This window comes from Rana temporaria, chromosome 2 (assembly GCF_905171775.1).
Source record: "Rana temporaria chromosome 2, aRanTem1.1, whole genome shotgun sequence".
NCBI classification, from domain to species: domain Eukaryota; kingdom Metazoa; phylum Chordata; class Amphibia; order Anura; family Ranidae; genus Rana; species Rana temporaria.
The window spans coordinates 512,601,233-512,621,845 of record NC_053490.1 but is presented as its reverse complement, the minus strand read 5'-3'; the positions used below and the strand labels follow the sequence as shown (position 1 = coordinate 512,621,845).

Here is a 20,613-nt window from a genome sequence, read left to right as displayed (position 1 = left end):
ATTTACCCGCCCCTACCTATGCTCTCCATCCTCACAGATCAAGGGGGTGGAGGAAGAGAATGGAGGGGGGGCACCAGTATGGAGAGGGATACGGAAGAGAACAGCAGCATGAAGGGGGACATGGAGGGGGACATGGAGGGGGACATGGAGGGAGACATAGAGGGAGACATGGAGGGAGACATGGAGGGAGGCAGGGCCGTCTTAATAGCATCATAGGCCCCTGGGCAAAGAAATGCTCTGGGGCCCCTACAATGGTGACAGTGCAGGTAAACAGACATCAAGTAGGTAGGAGGCAGACTGCCTCCCCTGTGTATCTATCACTCTCAGTGCCATCATGGGGCCTCCAATTATGGGGCAGCGTGGGCTCAAGAACCAGCTGCTTTGGGGAAAGTGCAGGGGCCCCCCATGCAGCTAGGGCCCCTGGGCAGTGCCCAGATGTGCCCTCTCATTAAGACAGCTCTGCATGGAGGGAGACATGGAGGGAGACAGCTCTGCATGGAGGGAGACAGCTCTGCATGGAGGGAGACATGGAGGGAGACAGCAGCATGGAGGGTGACACGGAGGAGAAGAGAGGGGGACAGATGCAAAACCCTCAGCTCTCAAAACCACAAACTGCCTTGGAAAGATAGCATGAGTATAAATAGTTGCAAATACTTTTTAGCATGTTGATACGGAACACTTGCATCATTCCCAATGAATATATTCCCCTGTGTGAACTGGGCCATGCATGGATAAACAGATCTGGCTACAAAAACGCAGCACATAAAAAAGCACTAAACGAGGGAAGTAGATGATCGTTTTCATTCATTTGTTTCAAAGCTCAGCATGCAATCATGTGAGCGATGTACAACACACTGAACTCTTGGTTACCCCATTTCAGTTCCAGAAGTTCAGCTGTGCATGCGCAGCATATTAGCAAGTCCGATGTAGGAAAAATCATATTAATGATGATCTGCAAGCCAAATTAATGTGCACAGCTAAGAAAAAAAAACACAAGAAGTAATACATAAGGTCAAATTTGAAAGAACATTTGTTCCCTTCATGTTATGCTAAGCAGATTTAAAGGAATTGGGTAAATCTGGTGAGATTATAAGAAGAATGATTGGATTTCAGCAGCTCTCTGGTGAAGTATCTCTATGGTGCGGGAGCCTCTGACGCCCCAGAATTTCGCTATCTCTACTATGCAGCCGGCAAGTGACTCAAAGGGATTATTATTATGGAGATGGCGGTCTGGAAAAAAAAAAAACAGCTGCGTTTATTTTGCTTTTCAGAGAGAAATCAGGGATTTTACAGTGGAGATGCATATTAAGTGTGCTTTGTTTCTGTACTGATGTGAGACACTTTGTGGGGTATAATAGGGCAAGGCATAGACAGTTCCCGCTCTTATGTCAGTTAAGTGTTTGATTACAAATATTTTGTCTGATTTACATTAGCAGTTTTGTAGTCAGAACTTACCTTCCAGACTAAAAGCGTGCACCTCCCCTATCCTCTTCCTACTGCTAGCAGCAGTGGGTGGCATTCTCAGCTGATCTGCAACAACCTGGTGCTTTGAAGAGTCTTCAGGGCCAGTGCTACCACTAGGCAAACTAGACAGCCGCCTAGGGCACACTGCTGCCTAGTGGCGCCCGGCCACTGGTGTTTCTACGCTCTTCTCTCTGCAACAAGCAACCAGCATCAGCAGGCAGCCACCGCTCCGTTCGTACATAGTGTCAGAGGCACAGTGGCGGCAGAGGACTGTGTCTGTCAGGACTGGGCTCAGCCCTTCCTTCTCAGAGCTGGCCACTCAGCTGTCGGCTAATTGCCAGCTCCTATCTCTCCACAGTGACTCACCTGTTGATTCTGCTGGTCAGTCCTGCCTACTTAAGCCTTTCAGTTCAGATGATCTCTGCCTTCGCCTTGGTCAACATCACAGAGACTTTCTCCTGCGTTCCTGTTGAAGACTGTATGGCTGACATCCCTCCTGGCTCCAGATCCTGCTTGCTGTTCTACTACGTTCATCTCTGGCCTCCTGACCTTTGGCTTGTCCGAGTATCCGATCCGGTTCCTGAACTCCGGCTATGTTTTGACCATGCTTACTCTGTTTATCTTTTTATTATTATTATTATTATTATTATTATTATTATTAAACAAGTGTGATGGGCACTGGTAAAGGCTGCATTGATGGGCGCTTGTAGGCTGCATTTGATGGGTGCTAGTGAGGCTGCATTTGATGGGCGCTTCATTAAAAAGGTGGAATATACATGGGCAGGACAAAGGGGGTGGGTCAGGGGTGGAGCAGAAAAATGAGGTTTCGCCTAGGGTATCAAGAATCCTTGCACCAGCCCTGAGAGTCATACAACAGTAATTGGAGAACCACATCTGCTGGCTGGGAGAAGCTCCCAGTGATGTGCTCCCTGGAGCTGGTGTCCCGGGGGTGCCAAAAAAACACTATGGGCCAGATCCACAAAGGAGTTACGCTGGCGTATCTATTGATACGCCGCGTAACTTCTATTTTGCTCCGGCGTATCTTTGTTTTGTATCCACAAAACAAGATACGCCTGAAACTGTTTTAGATCCGACTGGCGTACGTCTTAGTACGTCGTCGGATCTAAGGTGCATATTTACGCTGGCCGCTAGGTGGCGTTTCCGTCGATTTCCGCGTCGAGTATGCAAATTAGCTAGATACGGCGATCCACGAACGTACGTCCGGCCGGCGCATTTTTTAACGTCGTTTCCGTAAGGCTTTTTTCGGCGTATAATTACCCCTGCTATATGAGGCTTACTCAATGTTAAGTATCGTTCCCGCATCGAATTTTGAAAATTTTACGTCGTTTGCGCAAGTCGTTCGCGAATAGGGCTTTACGTAGAATGACGTTCACGTCGTAAGCATTGGCTTGTTGCGGATTAATTTCGAGCATGCGCACTGGGATACCCCCACGGACGGCGAATGCGCCGTTAAAAAAACGTCATTTACGTCGGGTCACAACGTATTAACATAAAACACGCCCCCATCACATACATTTGAATTGCGCGCCATTACGCCGGGAGATTTACGCTACGCCGCCGTAACTTTAGAGGCAAGTGCTTTGTGAATACAGCACTTGCCTCTCAAAGTTGCGGCGGCGTAGCGTTACTAGGATACGCTACGCCTGCATAAAAATACAATCCGCTACGTGGATCTGCCCCTATGGGTTTGGGACTTTCACCAGCACTAGGATACATCACTTGGTACTTTATACACTCTTCTAGAGTGTATAAAGTATAGAGTGGACCTTCTGGCTAGCATAGAGCAATGTTTATCTGGGCCAGAAGGCCTGCCTTGTGTAATGCACATGGCACATTTTAATCATTTCACTTACTTATCGCAACCACTACACTGCAAGTGTGTTTGTTTTTTGCACAGACCCTAAGGGTGCAGGTTTGTTGGATCTGTGGCCCTCAGGCCGTATTCCTCTTTTCAACTGAGAGTCTTTTTGGGAAAGACACCACCAAGTACTTGCATGCAAATGTGCAGACAAGAAACATGGAGTGAGCTTAGGAATAGCCTTATCAGTCTTTTGTTGCTCCTACACTGTCCAATCAGCAAGCTGTGGGTGGAAAGGGGACACCACTGTATTATTTATACAGTCTCTGACCAACAGAGAAAGTGGTGTCATTCACCTGGATTTGAGCTTTAAAAAGTCATAAGGATCGCCAAGGTCCCATTGGAGACTTTTCAAAAAGTTGAGTGGAAGCACTCATCAGGGTAGTCCCCAACAAGGTACTGTATCGGGAGTCAGAACAGACAGTTTATAGTAGGGTGACCAGACATCCCCGGGTTTCTGGGGACAGTCCACGGACTGAGGACACTGTCTCTGGACCAAGTCTGTCCCTGGACCGTGGTTTTGTCCCCGGACTGGATTTGAACAGGGGCTGGGGCAATTTCAAAGACAGTCAGTGCAGAATTAAAAAACAAAATTCTGAATTACACACCCCCGCTCCTACTTGCCTAGGGGGTGTATTTTTTCCCATTATCTGTGCCACTTTCTGATGATCCTGTGGTGGTTGGAACGGAGGGAATATTTTTCCAGTTTCGGGGGAAAATTGCCCATTCAGTTTCTTTTTTTTTTTTTTTATTCTTTATTTATTTCAAGCATTGCTTTACAGGGTTATACATTGTGGTTCAACCACTTACATAAACTATATCATCAAATTATTGGAGAGATGGTAAGGAAAAGATAAGCACCCCACCATTCCCCCTCCCACTTCCATCCCTTTTCGGCAATACTTCTTCTCTTTTCCTTCTTTTTCCTTTCTCTCTTTCTTTTTTTCTCTTGCATCCCTACCCTCTCCCACCCCCACCCCTTTCCCAAAAAAAAAAAATAAATAAATAAATTAATTAAAAGACGGGGGAGGAAAAAAAAAATTCTGCTGGCTATTCCCGGCTCCCCCTCCACAACCCCTCCCTGTACCACTCATATGGGGCCCACATCGATTGATATCTCTCATCTTGATCTTTCAGTGTCAAAATTAGGTTTTCCATTTGTTGGATTTCTGCCACTTTTGCGAGCCATTGTGCTCTTGATGGAGACATCTCCTGCTTCCACAAGACTGGGATACACGCTCTTGCAGCTGTGATAAGGTGTCCATTCAGTTTCGATCGCATGTTCTTCTGCCTTGACTCAAGTCCCGGCCAGCCACCCGCCTGCTTATCTCCTTGCCTTCCCTGGCAAATGGATCTTCCTCCGCTCCCCACCCAGTAGTACCCGGGGGCCTGGAGAGTAAGACTTGACAGGCTGTGAGTCGGGCGGCGGCGGCAACGGGCAGAAAGACGCCGATTGCCGCCATTACTAGTAAAAAAATGCATGTCCCCGGATTTCATTTTATAAATCTGGTCACCTTAGTTTATGGCCAACGTATTCCTGCCACTTTTGACTTTTATCATTCGACACAAGTTTCAGGTCTCCCTTCTGCCTCTCCCTCCCAGTGTTCTGACTAATGTATTTAGGTATAAACAAAAACCAAAAGGTTGACGCTGCGCTAAATTAAATATTGAATTATAAATGTAAATAGCTGCTAGCACTAAATTGTGTACAACAACTTGGTAACATAAAAAAGAAAAAAACAGTGCAGCGCTAGTGAGTGATATTGTGCTCATATAAATTAATAATAAACAAAAAAAGTCATTCTGGAATAAACTGAAAATATAGCCAGAATAGGAAAAAACATAAAAATGCAGATGGATATATGAAGAAAAAGTCTTAAAAAGCCACGAAACAAAGTTCATATGACTCTATCCAGTAATTTTCCTTGTGAAAGAGAAGTGGATTGTGCAGACAATGTGAAAGACTCTTGATTGATGTGAGGTAAGCTGTCACCAATACACCCGTGAGGAAGGATAAGATTGCCTGCTTACCAGATGAAAAGACTGTTTTGCATCAGTCTAATAGGGCCTGTGGGAAGTCTGGTCTCCCAATACCTTAGCCGTCAAGATAACCACGGTATAGCTCAGCATACAATCCGAAGAGTCATAAACCAAAAAAAAGAGAAGAAGGACCTCTCATAGCGTATAACGTTTAAAAATAAAAGAGGGTTTAATAAAAATTGCACTTACAATTAGGCAATATAAATACAGCATGGATAGCAAAACGTCTCCGATCTCTTGTTCCGATGCTTCTCGCTACTCGGTCAGGAAAACACAGCCGGCGTTCAGGACGGAACGCGATGACGTCACGGCACCCTACGATCGTTTCGTCGCTAATGGACTTCAACGGGGGAGTAAGCCGGCTTACTCCCCCGTTGAAGTCCATTAGCGACGAAACGATCGTAGGGTGCCGTGACGTCATCGCGTTCCGTCCTGAACGCCGGCTGTGTTTTCCTGACCGAGTAGCGAGAAGCATCGGAACAAGAGATCGGAGACGTTTTGCTATCCATGCTGTATTTATATTGCCTAATTGTAAGTGCAATTTTTATTAAACCCTCTTTTATTTTTAAACGTTATACGCTATGAGAGGTCCTTCTTCTCTTTTTTTTGGTTTATGACTCTTCGGATTGTATGCTGAGCTATACCGTGGTTATCTTGACGGCTAAGGTATTGGGAGACCAGACTTCCCACAGGCCCTATTAGACTGATGCAAAACAGTCTTTTCATCTGGTAAGCAGGCAATCTTATCCTTCCTCACGGGTGTATTGGTGACAGCTTACCTCACATCAATCAAGAGTCTTTCACATTGTCTGCACAATCCACTTCTCTTTCACAAGGAAAATTACTGGATAGAGTCATATGAACTTTGTTTCGTGGCTTTTTAAGACTTTTTCTTCATATATCCATCTGCATTTTTATGTTTTTTCCTATTCTGGCTATATTTTCAGTTTATTCCAGAATGACTTTTTTTGTTTATTATTAATTTATATGAGCACAATATCACTCACTAGCGCTGCACTGTTTTTTTCTTTTTCTTTTTTAATGTATTTAGGTCTTTGAGTATTTTGTCAAAGGAAGAAGTAGAAAATCATTTTATTACCTAAGGTGACATCCTGACACATGTCCCCAGCATACCTTGTAGTGGGACAGGTTTGCATGGCTTTTCTTGGCTAGGCTGAATTTTCCTGGTGCAGGAGACAAAGCGTGTAACAAGGACACAGAGCTTTTCAAACTCGGGCAGACAATGTGATCTGAGCTCGGGAAATTGCACATCTATTAGCTGTGCAATTATAACTGTACCTCAAATGCAGCCTGTCAGCTCATTTCCATACAATGAAATTAGATGCTGAGCTGTGCTGGATTATTTCATAAATTCAGGTGCCAATCATCCGCAAAAGACCAGTGAGGTTTTTTCCTGAAATATTTCTACATTCCAACCAGAGGCTGCAATAGTCCCAGCTAGGAAAAGCCCATTGAATCACATGTGTTACAACTCTAGAGCAGTGGTCTCAAAAATGTGGCTCGTTGGCCAAATGCGGCCCTTTGCTTGCCTTTTTACAGCCCTTGAGGCAACCGCAAATCGCATGCCACGAATTTGCCGCTTTTTGCATTTTTCCCGAAGCTGGTGGTCAAAAAGTTCCTATTCCAGAATGCAATTTTTCCGCGTTCAGGAGAGGAAGGTTGAGGCTCTCCTGACCCCAGCAGCACCTAAACTCTTCTTAAAGCCTAGGTATATACCTAGGCTTTTATAGAGTTGAGTTAAGGAGCTTTGGCAAAAACAAAATGCCAAAAGGTAAGCTCAAATCCAGGTGAATGACACCACTTTCTCTGTTGATCATAGACTGTATAAATAATACAGTGGTGTCCCCTTTCCACCCACAGCCTGCTGATTGGACAGTGTTGGAGAAACACAAGATTGATGGGGCTTTTCCTATTCTCACTCCTCCATGAAGTATAGGAGCTGTTAGTGTACATGGAGCCTAATGCTGTTCCCATAGGCGTGCGCACAGGGTGTGCCCAGGCACACCCTAATCACCCTGTGCAGCACAGATTCCCCCTACTGCCCTGACTCCCCCCTCATTCCAACTGCAGCGCCTCTGGCTTCCCTACTCTCCTCTCCCTCCAGCTGTTGCTGCGGGGATGTTTTAGGATGAGTGGGGGAAGGGGCGGGTATATATGTAACTTACCGGCCCCTTCCCTTTCATTGTGAGCGATCGTTACTATGCGTTTGATATTTAGGGTGCACACCCTAATGCAATAGGCTGCGCACACCTATGGCTGTTCCCCAAAAAAAGGCTGGTTCCCAGTATTGCAACTGGTTGTCCTGTATTTTATAGACTTCCACCTGTGTGGAGGTAGCCATCTTGGTAGAGGCCGGGCTTTGCTTCCTCATGCCGGAGCCTCCAGCAAGGAGAACAGTGATCAGCACAATGGTGACATCACCAAATCTCACTCTAAATGTCCTGAGACTAGCATTTAGGTGCAGCAGTGCCTGATATCTCATACTGCAGACATACTGTACAGCTATAAGGCTACAGAAAACGAGTGCCTAGGCACACTCACATACCAGGAAGTATGCTGATATTTTTTGGAAGAAACTCCAGACAAAAAAAAAAAAAAAAGGTACATTTTTCATGATATTGCTTAGGCACAATTAACATTTCTAGATGTTCTGAACAAAATCAAAGCCTAACTCCAGGAAAACTATGACTTTAAATAGTATTGTTTGGACCAAATTACCTCTATCCTTCACTAATCAATGCAGCAGCTATCAGTGCTTCATGTATAATGAGCTACATACGGTATACAGCCCTCTGTTCTGACAGCGGTAAGGGGGTTTCATGCCCTGTTCCTGCAGCAATATCAAGTCGAGCTGAGCACTGCTCAGCCTGTGCGCAGGTAGTGGTTAATGCTGCCCCGGTTGGGAAGGCTGGAGTTAATTGTGTTTTGTATGTTTTTCTTGGTAGGTTTTTGTGGGTCCAACCCCCCGTCCTGTGTGCTATAGGAAGGACAGAGGCCAGACCCTAGCGTTCAAGGGCTATTTTTGGGACTTTTTAGGTGCAGAAAATATACAGATATAAAGAAAAATATATAAATTATTTAATATGTTAAATAGGTTAAAATATAAATACAAAAAGGTACATTCAAAAAGATGATCCTATAATACAAGCAGAAGGTGCAAACTGATTAGATATCTACATGTTTCGCCATTTCAATGGCTTTTTCAGGAGAATTTAATATCAGGCACAGTATATATGATCACTGTGCATTCAGTAGATAAATTGATTCCAAAATATGGATGGATAAAATTGGATCAACTGGTAGTACCATAGAGAGGGATGTTACAATAGAAAGGAATGTCCATTAATGGTCCATCTCTGCCTTTTCAGCCCAATAAAATTAGCGCACTACAACAAAGCCTTAATGAAAAGATAACTTGCTTTTCCATTAGACCTGGTTGCAATTCGATTTTTCTTATACATTTTGAAATAATAAACCTCATCTGAGGTCCTTTTACTTTATTTTCACTCATAATCATCGAATCTCTTATAGCGACGCATGCAATTTTCCAATTTCCTGCTTGCAGCAAATGAGGATGCAAGCAGACTGCAATAGCGCTGAGTGAAAGCGACACACTAATAGATTGCAATGAATGTAGACAGTATCTTATTGCCAAGTCTAAGCAGGGGCAACGTGGGATTGCTGCACAAATCTTCATATTCATGAGGCTTAATTAGAACAAAATTGCCAGTCAGTAAAATGCGGCCAGCTCAAGAGCCGCTTTCACAACTGCAAAGTGATCGCGCCCCCCCAGAGAGGCGTCTGCCAGCGCAGTCACAAATATCAAGCCATGTAAAAAAAAAAAGAAGGAGGATCAGGAAGGATGCACTAACTGTGTCAACAGGGAATATAAATATTTCACAAGCGCCAACCAAATCCAACACTGTTCATTCACTAATCAACTATTTTTTTTTTTTATAGAATCAGCAACATTCAGCCTCCAATATGAACTGCAGAAATAACATCAGAAGAACATCAAGCTAGAATGCAATTGCACGAAAGGCGCACCAACCAGAAGAAAGAATTGCTCAAATTCTATACACATTTGTATTGAGGAAATTTGGGAAGAGAGAGTGAGGAAAATCTCTCAATGAGACCTTAGATAAGAAAAAAAAAAACACAGAGGCGCCAACTCTTCTTCACTGTATTAAATACAACATTTTGGCAGGAGTTACTTTAAACGCAGCCATTCTCAACCAGCATTCTAGGGACACAATCATGTATTTTGATTAAATATAATACATATATGTCTTCTCTTTATTTTAGTTACATGACAATCCTATCTATTTACCACTTCACTATAAAATAAAAGCTCCTGAAGATGCGGCTAAACCCGCGAAACATGTTGAGCAACCAATGAGTATTTTTTCTGTAGATGTTCTATTGGGCAACGATAGGATGTAAAAATATTTTTTTCATGATTGTCATGATTTGTCTATTCTATGAATATGTTAACATATATACATTTTGTAATCAAATCTTTTTGTATTTTTTTAAATTTGACTGTATTATCAGTTAATATACGGTACCATAAAAGTCCACTCACAGCCTCTTCCCAGCCTTTACTCAGCATTCTATGGTGCCCTAGGGTTTTCCAGAGGTTGCTAGAGGGCCCCTCCATGTGACGGTGTCCCCATAGTTTCAGGGCAAACACTACTTGGCAGACTCAGCAGTACAAAACCAAGGAACCACTCAGCCATCTGTAAGGCCTCGTTTAGACTAGTGGTTAGAGGGCAGCAAAAATGTGCCGCCCACTCACCGCCTCCCCTTAAGCTGCAATGGGCAATGGACAGGGTTTTTTTTCATGCCACTGCCGTGATACTTTACTTCTCGGCCATGGCAGGGTTGTCTAGACATGTGTTGGACACTATGGCCCAGATTTACATACATTGGCGCATATTTATGCCGGCGTAGCGTATCTTTTTTAGGCTACGCCGGCGTAGCGCAGAGCGTCAAGCACAGTATTCACAAAGCACTCGCCCCCAAATCTACGCTGGGTTTCCTCGGCGTAAGCCAGCGTAGGTGGAAGTGGGCGTGAGCCATGCTAATGAGGTGTGACCCCATGTAAATGATGTACTGAGCTTCAAAGATACGAATAACGTACGGCGCATGCGTCGTCCCGTGGACGCAACCCAGTGCGCATGCGCAGAATCACAATGAAACGACTCCCTAATATACGTCGAATCACTGCCTACGACGTGAACGTAACCTACGCCCAGCCCTATTCACGTACTACTACGTAAACGACGTAAAATACGATGGCTGTTCCCTGGTCCATACCTTTGCATGAGTTTCGCTTCCTACAGTATATGGGGAATAAATTTACGCTTGTGAATCTGCGTATCTCCCTCATTTGCATATGTGCATCGAAAATCTATGGGAGCGGCAAATGCGTCCGGCGTAACTATGCGCCCACGATACGACGGCGTAGGCAAGTTACATCGGTCGTAGGTAGCCTATTTTCTGGCGTATCTAGTTTTGTGGGCACGGCGCACAGATACGACGGCACATAGTTACACTTACGCGGCGTATCTTGAGATACGTCGGCATAAGTGCTTTGTGAATCCGGGCCTATATATGCAAGTCAATGGGGAAGCACTGCAAGCTCCCCGCATTGCATACACGTCTAAATCTACCCAAAGGGTGGCAAATTAATTACCACTAGAGGGGGGTATTTTTTCTACAGACCATCAATGTAGGGGCATGCTTCCCGCTGGCCCCAATGAAATGTTTTTTTACAGGGGTTCCCCAAAAGCTGAAAATTCTTTTAAGGGTTGCTCTGAGGTAAAAGGGTTGAGAAAGGCTGCATTAAAACCCAACACCGGCATATGTTTTGAACAGTCCCCAAAGTAAGAGTTTAAAATAAAAAAGTAATACTCATCTCCAGTGCGCTCTCTGGAGTAATTCCTTTCAGCCTATAGAGTTTAGGCTTGCAGGAGGACCAAGCACATTCCGTGAGTGCAGAGCATCATGAAACCTTTCCTTTAAGGAGTAGCACCACAGAGGTTCTTGTTTTCAGTCCTGGCCAGGATAATACCTGCATGGAGTTTGTATGTTCTCCCTGTGCTAGTGTGGGTTTCCTCCTACACTCCAAAAGGCAAGTTGGCAGGTTTAATAGTTCCTGTCCAAAGTGGTCCCAGTATGTGAGATATGGACCTTGGATTGTATGCTGCTTAAAGGCAGGGATTGAAGTGAATACACAGTAAGTAAATTCTAGGCTCTATATAAATAATGGTAATAAATCAATCCCAAAGACGACCTGCACTTACATAGAGTGAAGCTGAGATTGGCATGCTTTGCATTGTTGAGGGCTCCCCACTGCTGGAGAAAGTCTAAAGAGAACTTTGCAAGTCACCAGCCAGAGGACATCTGGAAAAGGTAAAGGGGAAAAAAGCAAAAAGCAAAAAAATCCAGGGTGGCCTTAGGTAGGGGATAGCCTGGAGTTTGGCCTTCTAATGAATACTAGCTTATTCATGTGATACATATTTTATGAAGTGTTATATTTGGCAAAAGGTCTCGTATACGTTAAATGTTGATTTTTGCTCCCTCTCTCCAGCAAAGAAGGCATCACTCCCGTGTCGGTGAGCTAGATTCTGCAGCGCTTTGGATAGCGAAAGAGTGCAGCCTTTCTAACCAAGCAGTGTGACTTGGGTCATCAGAATGTGATGAAGGCATGACTGTTGCCTCCAGCAACCAAGTGAAAGCAATGAGTAAGCTACTAACCTTATACTGCAAACTCTTTTCGGGTGTTACTAAAACCAAGCGAAGGACTCACTCCCCCATCCCCCAGGGCTTCACCCCTGGATGTCACTAGCCACAGTAGTTTTTGATTTTTTACCTACAGTACCTATTTTCTGATGTCTTCGGGCTGGTTAAAGAACCCTTCTTCCCTCTATTGTCCACCCCGTCTTTGTCTTTTTCTTCATTCTGCCCTCTCTCTCTCTTTTTGGTTACTCCATGGTCTTTGGGTACATAAACTATACTGCACTATTATCAGGGATTTAGCCTGTCCAGGCTTGATATTGATATCCACATGGATCTTACCTGGACCTTGCTTTTCAGTTGTTCATACTCTTTAGATTGAACTATTGCTACTGTCTTCTTTTTGTTTGACACTGTAGGAAGCTTTAGACAAATTTAGATTGTCATCCCAAGCCCCTGCATTGGCAGATAGGATGCTTTATTGTTATTCCTTTAAATTGAATAAAAAGAAAAGAAAGAAAAAACCCTTCTTCCTCACATCGTCTCATGACAGTGGGCACTCACAACATCAATGTCAGTCTTACTGCTGGATTCACGTAGGGCGGCGTAATTTTTAGCCGGCGTAGTGTATCGTATTTATGCTACACCACCGTAAGTCAGAGAGGCAAGTGCTGTATTCACAAAGCACTTGCCTCCTAAGTTACGGCAGCGTAGCGTAAATGGGCCGGCGTAAGCGCGCCTAATTCAAATTGTGAAGAGGTGGGTATGTAAATTAACCATGACCCGACGTGGTTGACGTTTTTAACGAACGGCGCATGCGCCGTCCGTGGACATATCCCAGTGTGCATTGCAAAGTACGCCGCAAGGACGTATTGGTTTCGACGTGAACGGAAATTAAGTCCAGCCCCATTCGCGGACGACTTACGCAAACGACGTAAAATTTTCAAAATTCGACACGGGAACGACGTCCATACTTAACATTGGCTGGGCCAGCTTTTTGTTCGACTAACTTTACGCCTGAAAACGCCTTACGTAAACGGCGTATCTTTACTGCGACGGGCAAGCGTCCGTTCGTGAATAGGCGTATCTCGCTGATTTATGCATTCTAGTCGTAAAATCAGCGTTCACGACCCTAGCGGCCGGCGGAACTAGACAGCTAAGATACGACGGCGCAGGCCGTCGTATCTTAGCTACATTTAAGTGTATCAAAATTTGAGAATACACTTAAATGTACGACGGCTTAGATTCAGAGTTACGACTGCGTATCTACTGATACGCCGGCTTAACTCTTTGTGAATCTAGCTATTAGCATCATTATACTATGACTAAAGGGCACCACAGTGATGGTCCCTCAGGGGCAGACTCATGACACCAAGCTTTCACAGTATCTTCCGGACTCAATGATCACTGTTTCCACAGAGAGCATGGTGGCAGGGAATAGGCTTATCTACTCAGGGTGTGGTTGAAGAAATTGAGCTTTAAAGAAAGTGCACACTGGTCCGAAAAACGCTCCAACATTGGGAGCTCATGTCGCATGACGTGTGTAAATCAATGTTTCCCTATGAGAGCCGCCTTAACTGGTCCAACACAAGTAGGTCCAACTTTGAAAATGCTCCCTGTACTACTTTGGTCCGACTTTGATCCTACTTCAGCTCATTGAATATCATTGAAGACGGATCAAAGTAGAATCCTTGTCCTAACCATCCGATGTGTGACATCCAACATGGTGATTACAGCAGCAGTAAAAGGAATTTATCTCGCACTGGGATTGTTTTGATTGGTCAAAGATAGTCTATCACAAAGTCGCATCAAAGTAGTATCTGTTCATTCAAGTCGGATGGATGTAGGACCAATGTAGGACTGATGTCGCAGAGAAAAGTAGGATGATAGTCTTATGACTGTCGGGTAGTATCAGTGTGAACCCAGCCTCAGTGTCCATTCACACTTGTACGACTTGTCATGTGACTTTGGACATCAAAGTCAGATGACAAGTCAATTCCCATGTTTTCCAATAATAACCATTCATATATGCGTGATTTAAAGTCGCAGCCACTTCATGCACTACTTTGATATGCCTTTATTGCAACTTGAGGGCCATAGACTTCAATGCTAACCCTCAAAAATGTGAATAATCAAGTCGTACCTGAATGTTTTACATGCAACAGTTGTCCATTATCTTTGGTCAAAGCCAAAGTTGCATTCAAGTCATACCCATCCAAAAAAGTTGCATCAAAGTTGCACTCCAAATTCGGGCTACTAGTGTGAATGGAGCCTTAGGAAGGAATGTTGATCACATGACTACTAGGGGAAGTAAGTCTACAAGTTACAAGTCTGTACTTTAATGCAATAATCAAAATAAGAAACAAAAGGAAGCATGAATGTTAAAATTATAAATCACTATGGTCAAGTAAACATTACAAAAACATATATACACTACTAAACCTCTTACATAAACTAGTTTGTACTTAATTCCGTGGTCCATTAGCGTTATCTTTGTGGAGCTGTCAATTATCATTTCATCACATTCCCAGGGATGATTAGATAGCCTTTACATGGATATTTAATGTGCTTTTCTTCTCTGCGTTCATTTCCACTTTAATGGAACTTAACTGACTGCAGAAAATCCCGCCATCCCAGAATAAATTTAGCGCAACAGCGATCCCAGGGAAGACTGGGCCACTAGTGCGGAATAACCTGTGTATAATTAAGTGGCTTCAATTATTAATGCCCTTCGCTACTTCAGAAGAGGCACATGATTGATGCTCACGTCCTTACCCGTCCTGCTTTTAAAAGGATCAGTGAAATTACAGGAGGTGTCCTCAAGTAAAACAAATCATAATGCAACCTGTGGTTTAGTAACAAATGTATTAGAAGAAAGATGGTGGGCAAGGTAGGCGCTGAACGTGGTTCTTACTGGGATTACATTTTGCAAGTGTTGTGTCCAGAGCTTTTTTTCAGGGGGAACTTGGGGGAACTCAGTTCCACCACCTCTGGCTCAGACCCTTTGGTGCCTGCTCACCACAATCACTTGTAAACACAGAAGTCTGGTTTCTGTGTTTACAAGTGACAGCTCTGCACACTGTGTGTAACTCCCTGAACTCTGCACTCTGTATGTAATGCAATCCTGGTATTTAATGCCCCTTTAAGACCCTTCTACTCTTTGTGAAATTTGAATGGGGTCGTGGTTGAGTTTCTGCACCTATTTTTGAGAAAAAAAGCTCTGGTCGTGTCTAATGCCGCGTACACACCATCACTTTATGTGATGAAAAAAAATGACGTTTTTAAAAACGTCACTTTAATTGACTGTGTGTGGGGGAAAACGTCGTTTTATGTCTTGTAAAAAACGACCAAAAAAAATTGAAGCATGCTTCAATTTTATGTGTCGTTTTTCAAAAGTGCACTTTTTACTTCACAGAAATTGACCGTGTGTAGCAAAAAACGTCGTTTTCTAAGACGTTTTTTCATCCACGCATGCCCAGAAGCTACTTATGAAGCAAGCTTCAATGGTAAAACGTGGTGGAACGTAACCTCGCTTTGCAAGAACATTGTGAGAAAACGATGGTGTGTAGGCAACTTCGTCTTTGAAAATTGAAGTTTCAAAAACGTCATTTTTTACTTCACAGAAAGTGTCTTTTTTCATCACATAAAGTGATGGTGTGTACGCGGCATAAGGCCTTCTATTTAAAGTCAGGGTGCCTGTATCCTGCATGGCTCCTACCATGAACAGGTTAGGTGCGACAGGTTCAGAAGTTTAATATTTGATTACCGTATATACTCGAATATAAGCCGAGTTTTTCAGCACATCTTTTTGTGCTGAAAATGCCCCCCTCGGCTTATACTCGAGTCACCTTTTTGCGCCTGATCTCCCGGAATTTGGGGGCCCGGTACTGACCGGCCGTAGGTCTCCTGGACACTAAACTTGGGACACATATAGCCCAACTCTTCCTCTACAAGTATGCAAAGTTTGTTGCCCAATTTAATTATACCAGCTGTTGGGCTGGTATAATAATGCTATGGGGCTGATATGAAATTATTTGAAATCATAGGCTGTGCGGACATGATACAGAAGGTGGTCATAGACTGTGTGGACATGGTACAGAAGATGGTCATAGGCTGTGTGGACATGGTACAGAAGATGGTCATAGGCTGTGTGGACATGGTACAGAAGATGGTCATAGGCTGTGTGGACATGGTACAGAAGATGGTCATAGGCTGTGTGGACATGGTACAGAAGATGGTCATAGGCTGTGTGGACATGGTACAGAAGATGGTCATAGGCTGTGTGGACATGGTACAGAAGATGGTCATAGGCTGTGCGGACATGGTACAGAAGATGGTCATAGACTGTGTGGACATGGTACAAGAGGGTTCATAGGCTGTGCCAACATTGTACAGGGGATGTCAGAGGCTGTGCAAACATGGTATGGACACGGTATCTATCCCATGAGCGCGCGCAATTTTCAAGCATGACATGTTAGGCATCTATCTACTTGGTGTAAACATCATCTTTCATATTATACAAAAAAAATTGGGGTTATAATGTTTTTTTTTTTTTAATCATTAAAGTGTCTTTTTCCCCCCAAAAAATGCATTTGAAAAACGTGCAAAAACTGTGTGACATAAAAAATTGTAATGACTGCCATTTTATTCTCTATGGTTTCTGCTACAAAAAAAAATATATAGAATGTTTGGAGGTTCCAAGTAATTTTCTAGCAAAACAATACAGATTTTTACAACAAATGTCAGAAAAAGGCTTGGCCCTCAAGTGGTTAAGCTCATTTCCTTTACAAGTATCTCTAAAAACATTTTTAGAAAATAACTTTACAAAATGTCAACAGACCAACAGAAATAGAGTGCACCCCCATAAAACAACATCAGGCTCCCCGACACCCTCGCCATCTACCATGCATGGCCGCTGTTCCCATCACAGATTATTACTGCAGTGTAAACAGCACTGCGTCTAGAATCCCATCACTGCAGAGCGCGGAGAACCATGGCTGCGCATTCACTTAGCAGGAGAGTACGAGCGCACAGACCTGTCAGCAGAAGCAGGTCAGCAAGATTGAGCAAGGAGAAAAATCAATAAATCTTTGAATTAATCATGCAGCTGCCAGAGAGAATTATGGGTGCTTGAAGTGAAACAGCAAGGTACGTTTCCATGGCGACCGTTTTGTTTCCTCCTCACCAACTGAGGCTGGACTTGCAATTAGACCTCCAAGGCAAAGATACAGTACAGCATTTTAAAGGGGATCTGTACTGTATTTTTATTAGGCAGGTATCAAAGTTTAGATTTTTTTCTTTTTTTTTTACTGAATTTTGATGCAACCGTTTTAGAAGGTCGCCATTTCATAATGGAATCTTTGATCCCATTTCATATATTTATACTGTACATGGGTTGGCTGTTTCCACCTTTAGCGACTTAGGGCCAGATCCACAAAAACGGGCGTATATTTAGGCGGGCGTAGCGCATCTCATATGCGCTACGCCACCATAAATCAGAGTGGCTCGTAGAACTTGCTCCCATATGTGGGCCGGCGTAACGTAAATCTGCCGGCGTAAGCCCGCGTAATTCAAAGTAGGCTTGGAGTGGGCGTGTTCTAAGTTAATCTGGTATGACCCCACGTAATTGATGCTTTTTACGAACGGTGCATGCGCCGTCCGTGGACGTATCCCAGTGCGCATGCGTAAAATCACTTTAGCAAATAGTCAATGCTTTCGACGTGAACGTAACTTACGCAAAGCCCTATTCGCGGACGATTTACGCAAACGACGGAAAATTTGACGCTCTCCCGACGTCCATACTTAACATTGCGTACGCCAGGGGTAACGTTACGCTGAAAAAAGCCTTACGTAAACGACGTAAAAAAATGCGCCGGGCGGACGTACGTTTGAGAATCGGCGTATCTAGCTAATTTGCATACTCTAGGGGGAAATCAACGGAAGCGCCACCTAGCGGCCAGCGTAAATATGCACCTAAGATCCGACGGCGTACTAAGACGTATGTCGGTAGGATCTAGCCCACATTCAGGTGTATCTTGTTTTGTGGATACAAAACAAAGATACAACGGCGCATTGTAGAACTTACACGGCGTATCAATAGATACGCCGCCGTAAGTTCTTTGTGGATCTGGCCCTGTCTGTTTATTAAGCTGTTCAATGAGCCCAAGACCCCCTTCACACTGGGGCCAGGTTAGCGCTAACGCGCCGTTCGTTTTAGCAGTGCTTTAGCGCTGTTTAAGCGGCACTTTTCGGCTGCTAGTGGGGTGCTTTTTTTTTTCTTCATTGAACATTGACGGTGGTGGTGAGCCGGGGCCAGCATCTGCAAGGATTTGCTTATTCACAGTATGAGTGGTGGTACATCTTTCTTGGACTAGTTTACGCTTGCGGCTGGGTAGGAGGGCGTCGATAAAAAAAAAAGAAAAAGCTGGTTGAGTTTCCTTTTGATGCCGCAGTGCTGTTGCGTTCAGCAGGCAGTACCACCCGCTAAACGCAACCCATTTAAGTGTCTTTTAGGAGTTCTAAGAGGCGGTGAGGTGGGGACAAAATGCCTCTTCACCACCTGCCAACACACCCTCCGAAGCCCTGTTCACATCTGGCGATTCGGGGCAGAATCGCAGGACGATTCCAAATCCCACTAATATAGTGGCAAAGTGCAACACGTTTGTTTGGGTGCCATTCCTTTTTAATGGCACCTATATGCGTTGCAGTTTTGCCAAGCGCGGCAAACCCCATTGCAAGAAGCTTGTCAACTAAAAAAATGACCTGCTCCTTTTTGGACAAAAAGCTTTGCGCAACAGTTGGCGCAAAACAGCATCGCATTTAGGTGCCACTAAAAACGAATGACACCCGAACACGCGTGGTGTGTTTTGCCACTATTGCAGTGCGATTTGGAATCGCGCCGATTCTGCCCTAGATTCCAAAATGCCAGATGTAAACTGGGGCCTGAAAACCAATCCACAGCAAGTTTGCTCCTCAAAAGGACTTACCAATAGTGTAAATGAGCTACAAGGACAATGTTTTAATATCTAGCTGCTGAGAGATTTATTTTCACGGCAATCCTTTGTTTTGCAGCAGATTGAAACTCATTTGGTGCTAATTGGGTGATTACCAGTAATTGGTTCTATGCCATTAAAACCAGCTATGGAGCTTGGCCCTAAAACTGACCTTCTCTAGTTTACCAAGACCTGACTATCCATAGGAGTCCTACTGCAGGGTGAAGCAAGCTAGCATGATACCTGCTATACCTCTGAGTGCTCGGTCATCTCTGATAAAGGGCAAGCAATTTATGATGAAAGTCAAAATAACAAGCCCATCTCCAAACTGTGCGCCCTCAACCTTGCCTCTAGACCAGGGGTGTCCAAACTTTTTTCAAAGAGGGCCAGATTTGATGCGTGAGGGCCGACCATTTTGCCCAACATTCTTTGAACCATTAAAATTAAATGCAAATTAACAAATACACTGCCCAACAAGAATTCTCTTGCCTCTGTGGCTGTGTGTGGTGAAGAGTCTAAGGATGAGCTTGGGCGTGTTATTTGGATATACCATATTTATCAGCGTATAATACACACCTTCACTTTAAGAGAGAAGTTTCTGGATTATTTTTTTTTTTTAATAAAGAACTGTGAAGCAAAATAAGGTTCACTGCCCATGAATGCAGCCTCACCATTGCCATGAATGCAGCCTCACCATTGCCATCAGTGCAGCCTGATCCATGGCCATCTGCAGCCTCTGAGGGGGCAGGGAGGGGGCGGGATGAGCGCAAACAGATTACATACAGGAGAATCTCATCTTTCCTCGGCGGCTATTTTAATACAAAGTCATGCCTCCTATAATAGACAGAACAGTCATCTAATGGCAGCCCAGGAGACGGAACTTTGTATTACAGACGCCACCGAGTAAACAGGAGATTCTCCGGTATGTAATCTAACAGGACTCGTCCAGCCCCCTCCCTGTCCCCTCTGAGGCTGCCAGAACAATAAATACGGTATATAGCTTTTGTGCCCCCCCCCCCCCAACAAATCCCAGTGGCTCTCAGGGATTCATTGGGGGCCACAAGAGATATATATATTCAAATTATCAGTGGGGCCGCATTAAACTGGAACGAGGGTCGCAATTGGCCTGCGGGCCGAACTTTGGACATGCCTGCTCTAGACACACTATTCATTGTGCTGTGCTGCGTTGCAGGGCACATGTGTCTTTCAAACTGCATTGGGGGGCCATTTACAATGAACGGCACTGTAGGGCAGAAGCGGACATTACTGCACTATAAATTCACATATAAGCACAGTGTTATTGAACTAAATATGAAGGTGATGGACTGGCCAAGCATGTCTCCAGACCTAAACCCTATTGAGCATCTGTGGGACATCCTCAAACGGAAGGTGGAGGAGCGCAAGGTCTCTAACACCCACCAGCTCTGTGATGTCATCATGGAGGAGTGGAAGAGGACTCCAGTGCCAACCTGTGAA

The 20,613-nt window shown here is 44.3% G+C and overlaps 1 protein-coding gene across 3 annotated transcripts in view; it reads right to left on the bottom strand.

The window, feature by feature from the left end:
- DSCAM (DS cell adhesion molecule) overlaps nucleotides 1-20,613 on the bottom strand; it is a 712,133-nt gene that overhangs the window by 540,630 nt on the left and 150,890 nt on the right. The gene's annotated exons all lie outside the window — the stretch shown is intronic.